Source organism: Gopherus flavomarginatus, chromosome 1 (genome assembly GCF_025201925.1).
Source record: "Gopherus flavomarginatus isolate rGopFla2 chromosome 1, rGopFla2.mat.asm, whole genome shotgun sequence".
In the NCBI taxonomy this organism is placed as follows: domain Eukaryota; kingdom Metazoa; phylum Chordata; order Testudines; family Testudinidae; genus Gopherus; species Gopherus flavomarginatus.
This window is the reverse complement of record NC_066617.1, coordinates 11,264,316-11,277,563: the sequence shown is the minus strand read 5'-3', so window position 1 is coordinate 11,277,563 and position 13,248 is coordinate 11,264,316. Positions and strand designations below refer to the sequence as shown.

Here is a 13,248-nt window from a genome sequence, read left to right as displayed (position 1 = left end):
CTGGTCTGTGGAGAGCTTGCTTTTGATGATGAGGTTGGGGGTTGTTTGAAGGCCAGAAAGGAGTGTGAGGGTGGGGTTTCAGGAAAGATTTCTTTCAGGATAGGGTCCCCATTGAATATTGACTGCAGTTGTTAGATGATACCCCTATGGGTTCCAGTGTGGGGTGGAAGATGAGAACTAAGGGTGGGCGCTCGGATGGGATTTTGTCTGTATTGAAGCAGGTTCTCTCAGGGTATGTCTACACTACAAAATTAGGTTGAATTTATAGAAGTCGTATTTTTAGAAATCGTTTTTATACAGTCGACTGTGTGTGTCCCCACACAAAATGCTCTAAATGCATTAAGCTGGCGGACTGCGTCCACAGTACCGAGACTAGCATCGACTTCTGGAGTGTTGCACTGTGGATAGCCAACCCACAGTTCCCGCAGTCTCCGCAGCCCATTGTTGATTCTGGGTTAAGATCCCAATGCCTGATGGGGCAAAAATAGTGTCACTGGTGGTTCTGGGTACATGTCATCAGACCCCTCTCTCCATGAAAACAACGGCAGACAATCATTTCGCGCCTTTTTTCCTGGGTTACCTGAGCAGACATCATACCATGGCAAGCATGGAGCCCGCTCAGCTCACCGTCACCGTACATCTCCTGGGTGCTGGCAGACATGGGACTGCATTGCTACACAGCAGCAGCTCATTGCCTTTTGGCAGCAAACGGTGCATTATGATTGGTAGCCATCGTCGTCATATTCCTGGGTGCTCTTTTAGCCGACCTCGCTGAGATTGGTCAGGGTGCCTGGGCAGACATGGGAGTGACTCAGCCAGGTCATTCCCAACTTCTGCCGAGCACCCAGGAGATGACGATGGCTAGCAGTCATACTGCACCATCTTCTGGCGAGCAGCCAGGAAATAATGATGGCTAGCAATCGTAATGCACCATCTGCTGCCAGCCTACGATCTAAAAGATAGATGGATCAAAACAAGAAATTGAACAGATTTGTTTTGTGAAATCAAGGGCCTGCTAAACCCAGGGTTTTGAGTTCAGTCCTTGAGGGGGCCATTCTGTGTGACAGTTGTTTGTGTTTCTCCTTGATGCAAAGCCACCCCTTTTGTTGATTTTAATTCCCTGTAAGCCATGTCGTCAGTCGCCCCTCCCTCTGTCAGAGCACTGACAGACAATTGTTTCGTGCAAAACCAGGCGAGGGGGTGACGGCAGCGCGGTGACGAGAGGGACATGGTCATAGACTTCTCACAAAGTATGGGCTGGGCAATGTGCCCTGGCGGTGTGCACACCATGCTGATGAGCTCTGCAAACACGCTGGCCAAACAGGAAATGAAATTCAAAAGTTTGCTCCCTTTTCCTGTCTACCTGGCCAGTGCATCTGAGTTGAGAGTGCTATCCAGAGCGGTCACAATGGAGCACTCTGGGATAGCTCCCGGAGGCCAATACCATTGACTTGTGTCCACACTATCCCAAATTTGACTTGGCAAGGCCGATTTCAGCGCTAATCCCCTCGTCGGAGGTGGAGTAAAGAAATCAATTTAAAGAGTCCTTTTTTTTTTTTTTTTTGACTTAAAGACTTCATTGTGTGGACGGGTCCAGGGTTAAATTGAGGTAACGCTGCTAAATTCGACCTAAAGCCGTAGTGTAGACCAGGCCTCAGGGTATTTGGGTGTCTCCTTCAGTGTTACAATCTGCTTCTCTGGTGGAGCGTTCTTGTTTGGTAAAGGTAGTTTTGAGTATGTTTAGGTGTATATCCTGGACTTTCTCCTCAGAGCATATTCTGTGACATCTGAGTGCTTGGCTGTAGATAAGAGTTCTTGGTCTGTTTTTAGGGTGGTTACTGGGTCTGTGAAGGTAGGTGATCTGAGGGATTTTTTCGTATATAGTTCTCAGTAAGGTTCCATTGTTGAAGCTGATCGTGGTGTCCAGGAACTTGATGCTGGTGTGGGAGTGTTCCAGAGAAGAGTTTGATGCATGAATGGTGGTTGTTGAAATTGTGAAAATCTGTGAGGAAGTGTCGTCTGTCCAGTGGATGAATGATATATATAATTGGTTTTGTGGTGTTTTTGTCTAGAAATTCTTCTTAATACAAAAAGATAGAATTCAGCAGGTAGCATGTGTGGAAATAATTTGATAGCACTGAACAGGCAGTCTGCCTAGTGTCACATTCCAGTAGTGGTTCTGAAGCTACATCAGTACAGAAATAACTTTATTTCCTTCAGCTTCTCTCAGCTACAGAAATAAAACGGACACTTGAAAATTTGAACCCAACTAAAAGGGAGGAGTGCCAGAGGCTTTGGAATCCTAAGAGCTTCAGTGATTTTGCTTGTGCCATGACCTTCAGCCTGTTTTGCTTTATATTTGATGTATGAAGCTTTTGGAGCTGCTGCAGTTTGGGCTAGTAGGAAGCAACAAAAAGCTTTATAGATTCATAGTTCAAGGCCAGAAGGGACCTTGAGATCATCTAGTCTGACTTCCTGTATATCACAGGCTATTACTTTTCACCCAGTTACCCTATACTAAACCTAAGTATTTGCGTTTAGAGAAAGTGTATCTTCCAGAAAGGCATCTATTGTTGATTGGAAGACATCAAGAGATGGAGAATTCACCACTTGCCTTGTTTGTTTCAATGGCTAAAAATGCATGCCTTGTTTCTAATGTGAGTTTGTTTGGCTCTAACTTCCAACCATTGTTTTTGTCTTTTTTAAAAATCCCTTTAGCGCCCAGTATTTTCTGCAGGTGATGGTTCTTATGCACTGTAATGGTCACCTCTGTTGTCTTTTTGATGATCTAAACAGACTGAAGTTTTTGTAAATCTTCTGCTGTAAGGCATTTTTTTCCAGCGATGGAATCAATTTCGTGGCTGTCAATTAGACTCTCTCCAATTTTTAAACATATTTTTATAAAATATGAACACCAGAACCGTACATAGTACTCTAGTATCCATCTCACCAGTGCCATATACACCTCCCTACTCGCAACTCCTTGTTTATACATCCAAGGATCACATAATCTCTGTTTGCCATAGCATTGCTCTGAGAACTCCTGTTGAGAAGCTTGCCCATTATAACTCCTAAATCCTTTTCAGAGTCATTGTTGTCCAGGATACAGCCCCCCATTCTGTAGTTATGGCCTGCAGTCCTTGTTTCTACATGTATAACTTCCCATTTGTCTATACTGAAATACGTTACTTCTGGTGCATCATGGTTCGCATACTTGTGCAACTCAGCTGAAGATAATGAGGTTTCACAGGCTTCTGCATAAATACCCGGCGGGATTGGTGAATATCTTCCCCCTACCCCCCGCCGCCAAAAAAACAACAACTTTTGGTGGGCTGTAAAGGGGAGGTTGTGAAAGCAGTAGAAGGGACAGAGAAGAGATTCAGAAGTTGTTTTTTGCAGCAGTGCTCAGCATTCTATTTTTCCCCTCTTTCCTGCTGCTGATGAGCTATTAATAGCTCAATAGGCAGGATACAGTTGCTGCCTTGTGCCGTGGGAAGGAAGGGATGAGTGGAAAGTAGGCCATGTCCTCTTGCTGGACAAATAGGAGCCCATAGCTCTGGTTCATGTCTCACTGGGCTCAGTTCCTACTTTGTTTGGCCACCATTCCTGCCAGCTTTGAGCATCTGCAGGGCAGGAGGGGCCTGGCTGGAAAATGATAGAAGTTTCCACCCTAGCGAGTGCTCGTCCACTTCCCCTTTCTCGCCTTAGTGGGCGAGGCACGAGGAGCTATGAGGGGCACTGATATGATGGAGGAGGACAGCTATGGATGATGGACACTAGGTGGTGACAAGGTACTAAGGGATAGTTATGGGAGGACAGTCTGTGGGAAACCGTTGAGATGACAGGCACTAGCAGTGCTAGGATCTCGGGGGGCAGCTATTGAGGAAAGGGAAAACAGGGCAGAATATACAAGAGGGAAAGGAGACAGGTGCAAAAAACAGTTTGAGGAGAAAAATAAGGGTTTGGGGACGAGGGGGAGAGAATCAGGTAAATTTTGAGGTAAGGAGGAGACTGGGGGAGTGTAAGGAGGATGGATCTTGGAAAGGAGTGACTGGTTTTTGAGGGAATAATCAGAAGTAAGAGGAGAACAATGGCTTGGGGGGAGAGAGAGGAGACAGGGTAGTTTATGGGGCAATCTGAGAAGACTTCACAAAGTCTTCAGGGGAATTTGAGGCAGAGAGAGGTTTACAGTGTGTGGGACTTTTACTGATTATTGAAATGGGGCATATTCAGAATTCAAATATACTGTCAGTATATACTATATATTATATGTACTTACACACTAATAATGCCCTTCTTTCTTATGAGCTCTGAGTATAACAAGTGAAAAATGGAAAGGTTAGAATCTCAACTGGATAGGTACGCTAAAGAAAACACTCCAGATATTCCTCTAACAAGGAGGTCAGAATATTCAAAAACAAGTCGCTATAAGGAATAGTCTGACATGGAATTGCTGAAAATATTCAGAGAGATCTCAAGAGAACTTGAAATCTTTTCTCTTCATATTGTATGTATGTATTTTATTTCTATGCCTTCAGTGCTTATTAATTTGGCACTCGTTAGCTATTCACACTAAATAATTAAACTGTTAAGCTAAAATATGAGCAGAATGCAATAAACATATCCCTATTTATCCAGTATAATCTCAAGGGTAATATAAAGTAACCAGTTCTAGGACAAAGAGGTGTAACTATAGGGGAGACGGTAGTGGTCCATATATTTTAGGTAGCCTAGCGTTTTTTATGAAAGATTGTATTTTTTTTAATTTAAATTTTTTTTTAAAGAAGCTGTATTGGCTCAGTTGTTTGCAGCAGTCCTTTGAAATTCGTTAGTGAGAGAGCCGTCAGGCTAGAGAAATGCCTTTTAAATTCCATTCATGTTTAGCTGAGTTACAAACTGAAAATTGTATTCTATGGCTGATGCAGTCAGCAAAATTTGGGCCCCTGGACAAAATAACAGGAAATAATATTTTAAAGCATTAGACCCACACAGGAACACGGCAGCAGCAGATGATGCTGTGCTCAGAATTTGAGGAGTAGACAAGCAAGCTGTTGCCAGAGCAGCTGAAGCAGAGTGGAGTGAGCAGGGCTGAGCTAACTACCCCTCTTCCTATCATGGATTCAGTGCATGGACCCAATGGTTCATCTTCCCACTCTGAGAGTACCATGTGGAGGCAGATCCCTCCATCTCCGGGAAACCCCTGATCACCACCCAGACCCAGCATTCATTCCCTCTTTTACTTCTCCCCTGTAACAGGCTTCTCTGCATATATGGTAACTTTACAAACATGTTACCTCATGAGGAAAATATGTGACTTTAAAGAAGTCTTATAGTCTTGTAGCCTATATTATCACATCTGTCATGTTATCCTCATTCCCTCAATATCCAGTTAATTCTTTCATTAAATATCAATGTTACTTGGTCTCTAGTTTTACTATCAGTTGATAAGTATGAAATGTTTCTTGTTTTTGCGTTTGCTTAGAAACTGGCACTGTAACGAATAACTTTCAAATATCAGATTTTAGTTTTCCTGAAAGAGATCATACGTGAATTTAGTGAAAGTAATTAGAGACGGAAATCTTTGGCTCATTGGGTAGCTGTATGAAAGACTGCAGTTATAAGCTAATCATTATCTAAAGTTTATAAATTTTCTCTTCCTGAAAGTCCCAAAGCCTCTAAATTGGGTCAGAACACGGAAGTTTTTTTGGGAGTCCCAGTGGCTCTGATAAATAAATCAGCAAACTGAATACAATGATAGTTTGTTTTTGATATTTTATCAATAGTACCATAATTCCTGCAATAATTTATTTGTATTACAGTAGCTTCTAGAGGCCCCAACTGATATCAGAGCTCCACTGTCATAAATGCTGTACAGTCACAAAGAATAAAATCCTATGTTTACAATCTTAATAGACAGGACAGGAAAAGGGTAAGAGAAAGGGGTGCAATGTATAAGCAAAAGACTGAGAACTGAGGCTCAAAGGAACTAAGTGATTTACTGAGGATTGCACAGAAGGTCTGCAGCCAAGTGAGGAACTGAACCCAGATCTCTGGGGACATCCTTCCTTAGCAGGGTCCTGATTTAGCAAGGTTTTTAGGCACACGCCTAGCTCTAAGCATGGGAATGGGCTTATTGGAGATGACAAAGGTGTTGGTAATCCCTTTCTCCCAACCTTTGTCTGTCTTTTCCATTTAGATTGTAAGATCTTTGGGACAAGGATTTTCTCTTTGCTATGACTTTGTACAGTGCCTAGCACAAAGGGACCCTATAGACAGCTGCAGCTTTGTGCTATCTAACAGATTTAATGTAATCTTTTAAAATCTAGAAATCCTGTTCACAGATTTGTGGTATCTGTCACCATGGGCACAATACCAACTTCTATAACAGAAAAGTTCATAGTCACGCTGCTCACAGTATATGAGAGAGGCTAATATTAGGGATGGATTACTTTCTGTCTTTTTTCAAGCATGTCAAATTAGAGTTACTGTGATTGTGAGTTTTTAATTGTTAAGGTGCATTAAACTTGTGTAGGCATTTTTGTAGACTTTTTAAAACTAAATAAACAAAATAATTTAAGAATCTAGTATTACTTCTATTGCAGTTTGCGCACACGTACCTTAGTTAGTATCAGGTACCTGTTATGCTAGATACCACACCAACACACAGGGAGAGATGGTCACTGCCCCAGAGAATTGGCAGTGTATTCCTGCAAACATGCATGTGAATACCTTTTACACACACGAGTTTGCAAGATCAAGGCCTAATTTTATTATTGCCCTTGCTTATTTTTTATTTACTTGTAACCTCTGCAGTGGTTTCTGTTAACCCCTCCCTGTTTTTATGATGGTTTCTAACCCCTGCTTCTTCCAGTGCAAACAAGTACCTAGAACTATTCACTTCCACTCCACTGCTCTCCATCACCTTCACTTACAATTCGCACTTCTGACCGTGATAAAACTGCATGACAGCATTCCAAACTTCAGGCACTTTCAAAACGCCAAATGTCCAAAATAAGCATCTTTGCACTGAAACATGGAGAGTTTCACAGCAGCTTCACAGAGGGTCCCAAACCTTGGTCCTGGGAGATTTTGGGAAGGAACCGGTTCTCCCCTCGGATCACCCTTCTTCTGAGAGAGCTCAATCATTTGTGTCTAGGCTAAGGATGCATACTCAAGTGGCATAAAAGATATGTGGTAGCATAAGTTATGACATGCTGAATTGAGAGCCACTCTTCTGTGTTTGTAACACCACGTGTGGCATGTATAATTGCTCTGAAAAGCTTTTCTTTTAACAGAGACCACTGTTTTAGTTGTATCTTACGGCTTGTGTTCCTGATGAGACACCACAGAATAGTAGTCTTGTTCCAGTTCTCTGACCTTATTTGGAAGATCACTTACCAGTTTATCTTAAGGATTCTACAATAAACTGAAACTCCTCCCCATGATGGTTTAAATGCCTCCTAGTACAGAGCAGTAAACCCTTGGATTTCTTTTAAAAGTATTATAGCATTTTCAACTGGCTATTTTAGGCCATTTTTAAGAGGGGAACAGGTCTTTCCAGTTTCTTCTAGAGGGGAATCTTAGTATGTTAACTTTAGGATTGATAGGCACTTGTTCTGAGTAGTGGCAGGTGCCAAAGGCTATCCCCCTTGTTCTGTGTGCGCACAGTTCATGCGAACAAATTTCTTCAGCACCATAGGTGGTTTATAAGCCAATGTGAAGACTAACAAAATTCAACCAGACTAAAAAACACTTCTTGCCTGTCGGGGAAAGTATCTCCAAACAGCATTCAGATATGTCTGTAAAGTTTGTCGTCTTTGCATTTCTTCTCACCTATTAGAGACTTTGTGTTGGACTCATGCAACAACTAAAATTGCACAGATTACAGTGAGATTTGACAGAAGTAACGTTAATAGCAATTCCAATTTGGTAAAATGGAGGAACCATTGATTTTCAGAGCCGTAGACAGATACTAAGCTAATTTGTTGAAATGTACCTTGAATTTAGCAGTATTCTTTCTCAATCTCTTGTGACTTTGCTGGCAGGAAAGGGTATAATTGTGTATTAAGATTATTATACTCAGTTCGTGGTTAGTGAGGTATTAAAGTTCCAGCCAACTCAGTTTCTTAAGTCTGTTGGCATCTCCCTATAGCAAATGCTTCTTGAAAGAGCATTGCATCTCTCCCTTCCCCCCTCACCCCCCCAGACTTTTAGGCTTTGAAAGAGCTCCAGTATGTTTAATAGGACTTAATCCATGAATGTTCCATAGCAAGCATGTGATTTGGTTAGACACCATAAGAAGTAACAGGGCCAAGAGGCTTGAATTTAATGTTGGGAGCCGTGAAATCCTGAGTTCTAATCCTAGTACTGTGTTGACTTGCTGTGTGATTTCACTGCTCTTCACATCTTCCCAATCGGTAAAATAACACTTATTCATAACATTCTTGTGATTTTGGCTTAGTTACACATGCAAACTGTGTAGAAAAATGGAAGTGCTCTGAGCATCCTCTGCTCAGTGCATTCCTCCTTGGGAAATTCCCCCTTCTCTTGTCATTGTTAGTTATTCCCCAGACCCTCCCTCTCCTACATTCTTGCCCTGCAATGTCTATTGTGTGTTTATATATGTAAATTTTTCAGTTCCTGAGGGCAGAGGATATATTTTGCCTTCTGTGAACTGTCATGGTCATTTTCACCTCTGTTAAATGTTTAATCACTTTTGCAGTTTATTAACTCGCTTTATTTATTAGTTTATTAACTGTAGTACCTGTTAAAACATCTTTTTTCTTTGAGAGGAGGGGTGGTATTGCATGGACATTAGAGGTGGAAAAACATCTGTTAGATCAGTGGCTCTCGACCACGGGTCCAGGGCCCCCTGGAGGGCCACGAGCAGGTTTCAGGGAATCTGCCAAGCAGGACCAGTGTTAGACTTGCTGAGGCCTAGAGCAGAAAGCCGAAGTCCCACTTTATGGGGCTGGAGCCCAGTGCCCTGAGCTCTGCCACCTGGGACTGAAGCAAAAGGCTGAGCAACATAGCTTCACTGTGGTGTGGCCCTGGGCAATTGCCCTTCTTGCTACCTCTTAATGCCGGCCCTGGCTTATGTATGCAGAAAACCAGTTATTGTGGCACAAGTGGGCTGTGGAGTTCTTGTAGTTTGTTGAGGAGTGGGGAAGGCAAAGAGAGAGAAAGTTGAGAACCTCTGGATTAGATCATCCAATCTACCTCACCTCTTTCTTGACTTGTTTTAGAAATGGATGGTTTTAGAAATGGATGTTTTTAATCTTCATAGGGTTTTCCATTTTTCATACATGATTCATCTTGCTGTAAATTAGTTAGGCTATGGCCAGTTACTTCTCTTTGAGTTGAAGTATAATCTGATTTACTTCAAGGATGATGGTGGTTTTCTTTTGTCCCCCTCTCCCCCCAAAAGTCTGGTTCTTCGGTGTGTCTTGCCACCTCCTGTTTCAGATAGAGCAGGCAAAGGGGTAATTGTCATGATGATTAGAACTTTCTTTACAGTGGTAAATAAGTTAATTGTTCCCAAAGGAAATTATTAAATGAAAATGTGTCTAGATTTTTATTCAGGGAGCAGGACTTTGTGATATTTTATTCGTTTGCTGTTATGGTAAGGCTTGTTCGAAGTGGTATTTTGTTCTTGACGGTGATGATGGTCACAGTGGTTCTGATGTTTACTGGAGTGAGTTAGAAACTTCTGAGCAGTTTCTGAGACAACAGTCTCCTGGGTGCAAAAGTTTAATGCTTTAAGTTGATACATTGCGCTGGAACAATGGAGCTATCTGTCATGGAAGGGCATGATCATGCTTGGTGAGGGTAACTTGTGTAACAGTGCTTTGAAGATGAGGATTGAAACCTTGCATTTCACCTGATGTTCCATAGAGAGTTAGTGAAGAAAGTGAAACACTGGAGTGATATGTTCTTGGTAGCCTGTATGACTGAGCAGATGGGTTACTTTGTTATGAGACAAGTGATCTAGATTCTTCTTGTCACCTTCCATTTTTAGGCTCTAAACTGATGTATTTTGAACCAGATTAGGGATCTTACATTTCTGTTCACTTTTTAGGGTTATCTGCAATGCAACTTGCAGTTATTTGATTTTAATTATTTATTTAGATTTCAAATTGATGCCTATCCAAAGCTCTAGGCATGTTAAGTTAATCATATAATAAACACTATTAGATTAATCCTCAGCAGCATTAAAATCAGTTCCACAGGAATTTGGTCAGCCAGCCAGCTAGCTACTTTTCATCTAGAAAATGTACCATTAGCCGTCTCCAAAAGCTCTATCAAACCTATATTTTGCAGCATGCCTGGAAGGTTGCCAGGTTGGGGCTATTTCAGACTGTTGTGAGGAGATCACGTTCCAGAGTCTGAGCCCTAATGGAGAAACACCTTGCCTGCCAGTCTGTCTTATTTACAATGAGGGGCTCTAGCTTGAGCACCCATGCTGACCACAGCTGTGGTAGTATGGCACGGGAAAGAGGCAGTCCCAGGCCATATAGGGCTATGTAGTTCATAACCAAAACCTTAAACTCCACTCAGTGAGCAGCAAGTACACATGCTGCAGCCCAGGTGTCATTTGTTTCCAGCAAGATGCCCCACTTTATGTAAGTGAACTGCCGTGTTCTGCACTGTCACTTTTCAAATGGCTTACAGTGTAACCCCATGTAGAGTTTTTATTGCAGTAGACTAATCTTGAGGGAACAAAAGCAGGGATAACAGAGGCAAGGTCCACATCTGAAAGAAAAGCTAGCGGCCTCCTAGCCCAATGTAGATGGTAAAAAGCTGACTGAGTCACTGCCGTGATATGATTGTTCAACACTGCTGAGGGGGCTAATATCACTCCCTAAATTTTTAGACACTATTAACTAATGGTGGATGCTCCTTCAGTCCACGGAGGGTGATGTTACCTCCTCCGACGGCATCTCCCAACTGGGCATCATCGCCTCAGACTTGTCTGTTTTGTGCCTCAGCCACTCTCTGTTCTCCAAGCCCCAGCATCAGTTAGATACTGTCTGAGGTGCTAAACTGCGTTACCTAAATCAGATGATAGAGACGTACAGTTGGGTGTCATCAGTCTATTCAAAACTCGAAACCCTGTGCCTGCTTACTCAGGGCTGCTCAGAAGGGGGGGAGACGAGTAGGGCAATTTGCCCTTGGCCCCACAGGGGCCCCCATGAGAATATAGTATTCTGTAGTATTGCAACTTTTTTTTATGGAAGGGGCCCCCGAAATTGCTTTGCCCCAGGCCCCCTGAATCCTCTGGGCGGCCCTGTGCTTATCAAACTTTCTACTGGCCCCATATACATATTGAACAGGAGAGTTGACAGAATGGGACCCGGTAATACCCCACACTTGAGAGCTCTTTGAGTGGAAGAGCAGTTGCCTACAACTACACATTGAGCTCTCCTTGAGAAGAAAACTAAGTTGCTGAACATCAGCCCCTCCAGAATCTGCAGGTGAGTTAGTGACACCTCATGATTAAGGCTATGATTTAGTCAGATATTTTTACTAAAAAGTCATGGACAGGTCATGTGCAAAAATCAAAAATTCATGCCCTTTGAACTGTTAATGACTTATACTAAAAATACCTGTGATTAAATGTGAGGGGGGGGCGGGGTAGAAGGGGTCACTGATGGGGGGGAGTATCAGAGGGGTACTGCTGGGGGAGGTGGGGGGGATGTTGAGGGGGGATGCCTGAGGCCAGGGACACCAGGTCCCCGGGGCCACGGACTGTGGCTGCTCTGGCTGGCCGGGGGCCACAGCTGGTGTGGCTGTCCCTTGGGCCACCTGAGATCTGGCCCCTGCAGAAGTCACGGAGGTCATGGAAAGTCATGATACGGAGCCCTACTCATGGTAATGAAAACAGCGTATAGATTTAATACCAGCATTGGACATCTTTGTGCATTGTAGGAGATAACTGGTCAATGCAGTCTCTGTGTCATTGCCAGATCTCCGATTGACAAGAATCAGAGATCAAATGCATCTGTGAGTTATTTCACAACCTTCTCAGCAGCCTTACCCAGAAAGCAAGGTGTGATACTTTTTGATTATTAATGAAAGCAATGACTTTTTAAGGAAAGACCTCATTATTGCTTCCTTCAAAGCAGTAGGCAACCTACCTTCTCTCTGAGAGGCATTGACAATCTCCACAAATAAAGTACTGTGGGCAAGTACTTCCCCACTGGCCTTCATTGGTGAGGAAGGAAATGGTTCCAAAGTGCAGGTGGTGGGATAAAGTTCTTCCAACACCTCCAGTATCTCATGGAACATCACTGGTTGAAACTCTGCAGGAGAAGAAAAGGCCCTTGTTCCCTCAAGACCTTACTCTGCTATCACGGAAACAGACAGCCAATCCCTAAATGTTCGATCGTGTCCACACAAAAAGCAAACAGTTTCTTCAGTGGGAGGGACTCAGATCAGCTACTGAGTGGAGGTAATCTAGACTATCACCTGAAACAAATTTGTTATCTGAGATTTTGCAGATGCTGTGATGGAAGAAAAGGTTTTTCTTTTTCTCCTACACAGCCACATTGTAAGAGTTTAAAAAGTCTTTATGCTGCAACCAATCAGCCTTGGCCTTCTACTTTGTGCTCTAGCTGTTTTCATCTGTTGCAGATCATCTGCAAATCAGGGTAACCTGTGAAAATGAAGCTGGCCAAGATGGCACCCCATCAATGATAGACAAAAGGGGAGTATTGTGTGTATCCTACCAACCCACTAAAGGAGTGGTCTGTGGAACATGATTCTTCCTCAGCTCTCTAGAGCGTTTCTGGTTCCATTAATCTTTCAGAGCAGATAATCAAAACAAGCCTCTTGCCCCAATAGGAGGGATGAGCCCCAGCCTCAAAATGCAGGATGAAATGGTTGGTCCATGATACAGGTTTAGGATCCAGTTGCCTGACCTTCACTCAAAGTCCAAAAACTAGTTCCAAAATGTGACCAGCCATATGAATTGGATCCGTACCTACCTGGGATAGCCCCATGGTGGCCAGGAAATCCTGAGCTGCCTTAAAAGATTCTCAAAGTTGCTGAGAACCATCAATCTGTACATTCTAATGCAACTGTAATGAGGAATTTAGCTGGCTTACAAAATGACTTGGTAGTGCCATGGGGCAAGTGATACACACATACCAGCCTCATATTAATCTCATCCTCTGACTCTCATGTAAGTTGAAACACTGTATTAGATCCAGTTTTGGAGAAGAGCTCCTACATTTAAGGCTTGCTGCG

General features: G+C 43.0%; 1 protein-coding gene across 2 annotated transcripts in view; it reads left to right on the top strand.

Moving 5' to 3' along the window:
- The window catches only part of MKLN1 (muskelin 1), a 193,461-nt gene that overhangs the window by 97,323 nt on the left and 82,890 nt on the right, over positions 1 to 13,248 (top strand). The gene's annotated exons all lie outside the window — the stretch shown is intronic.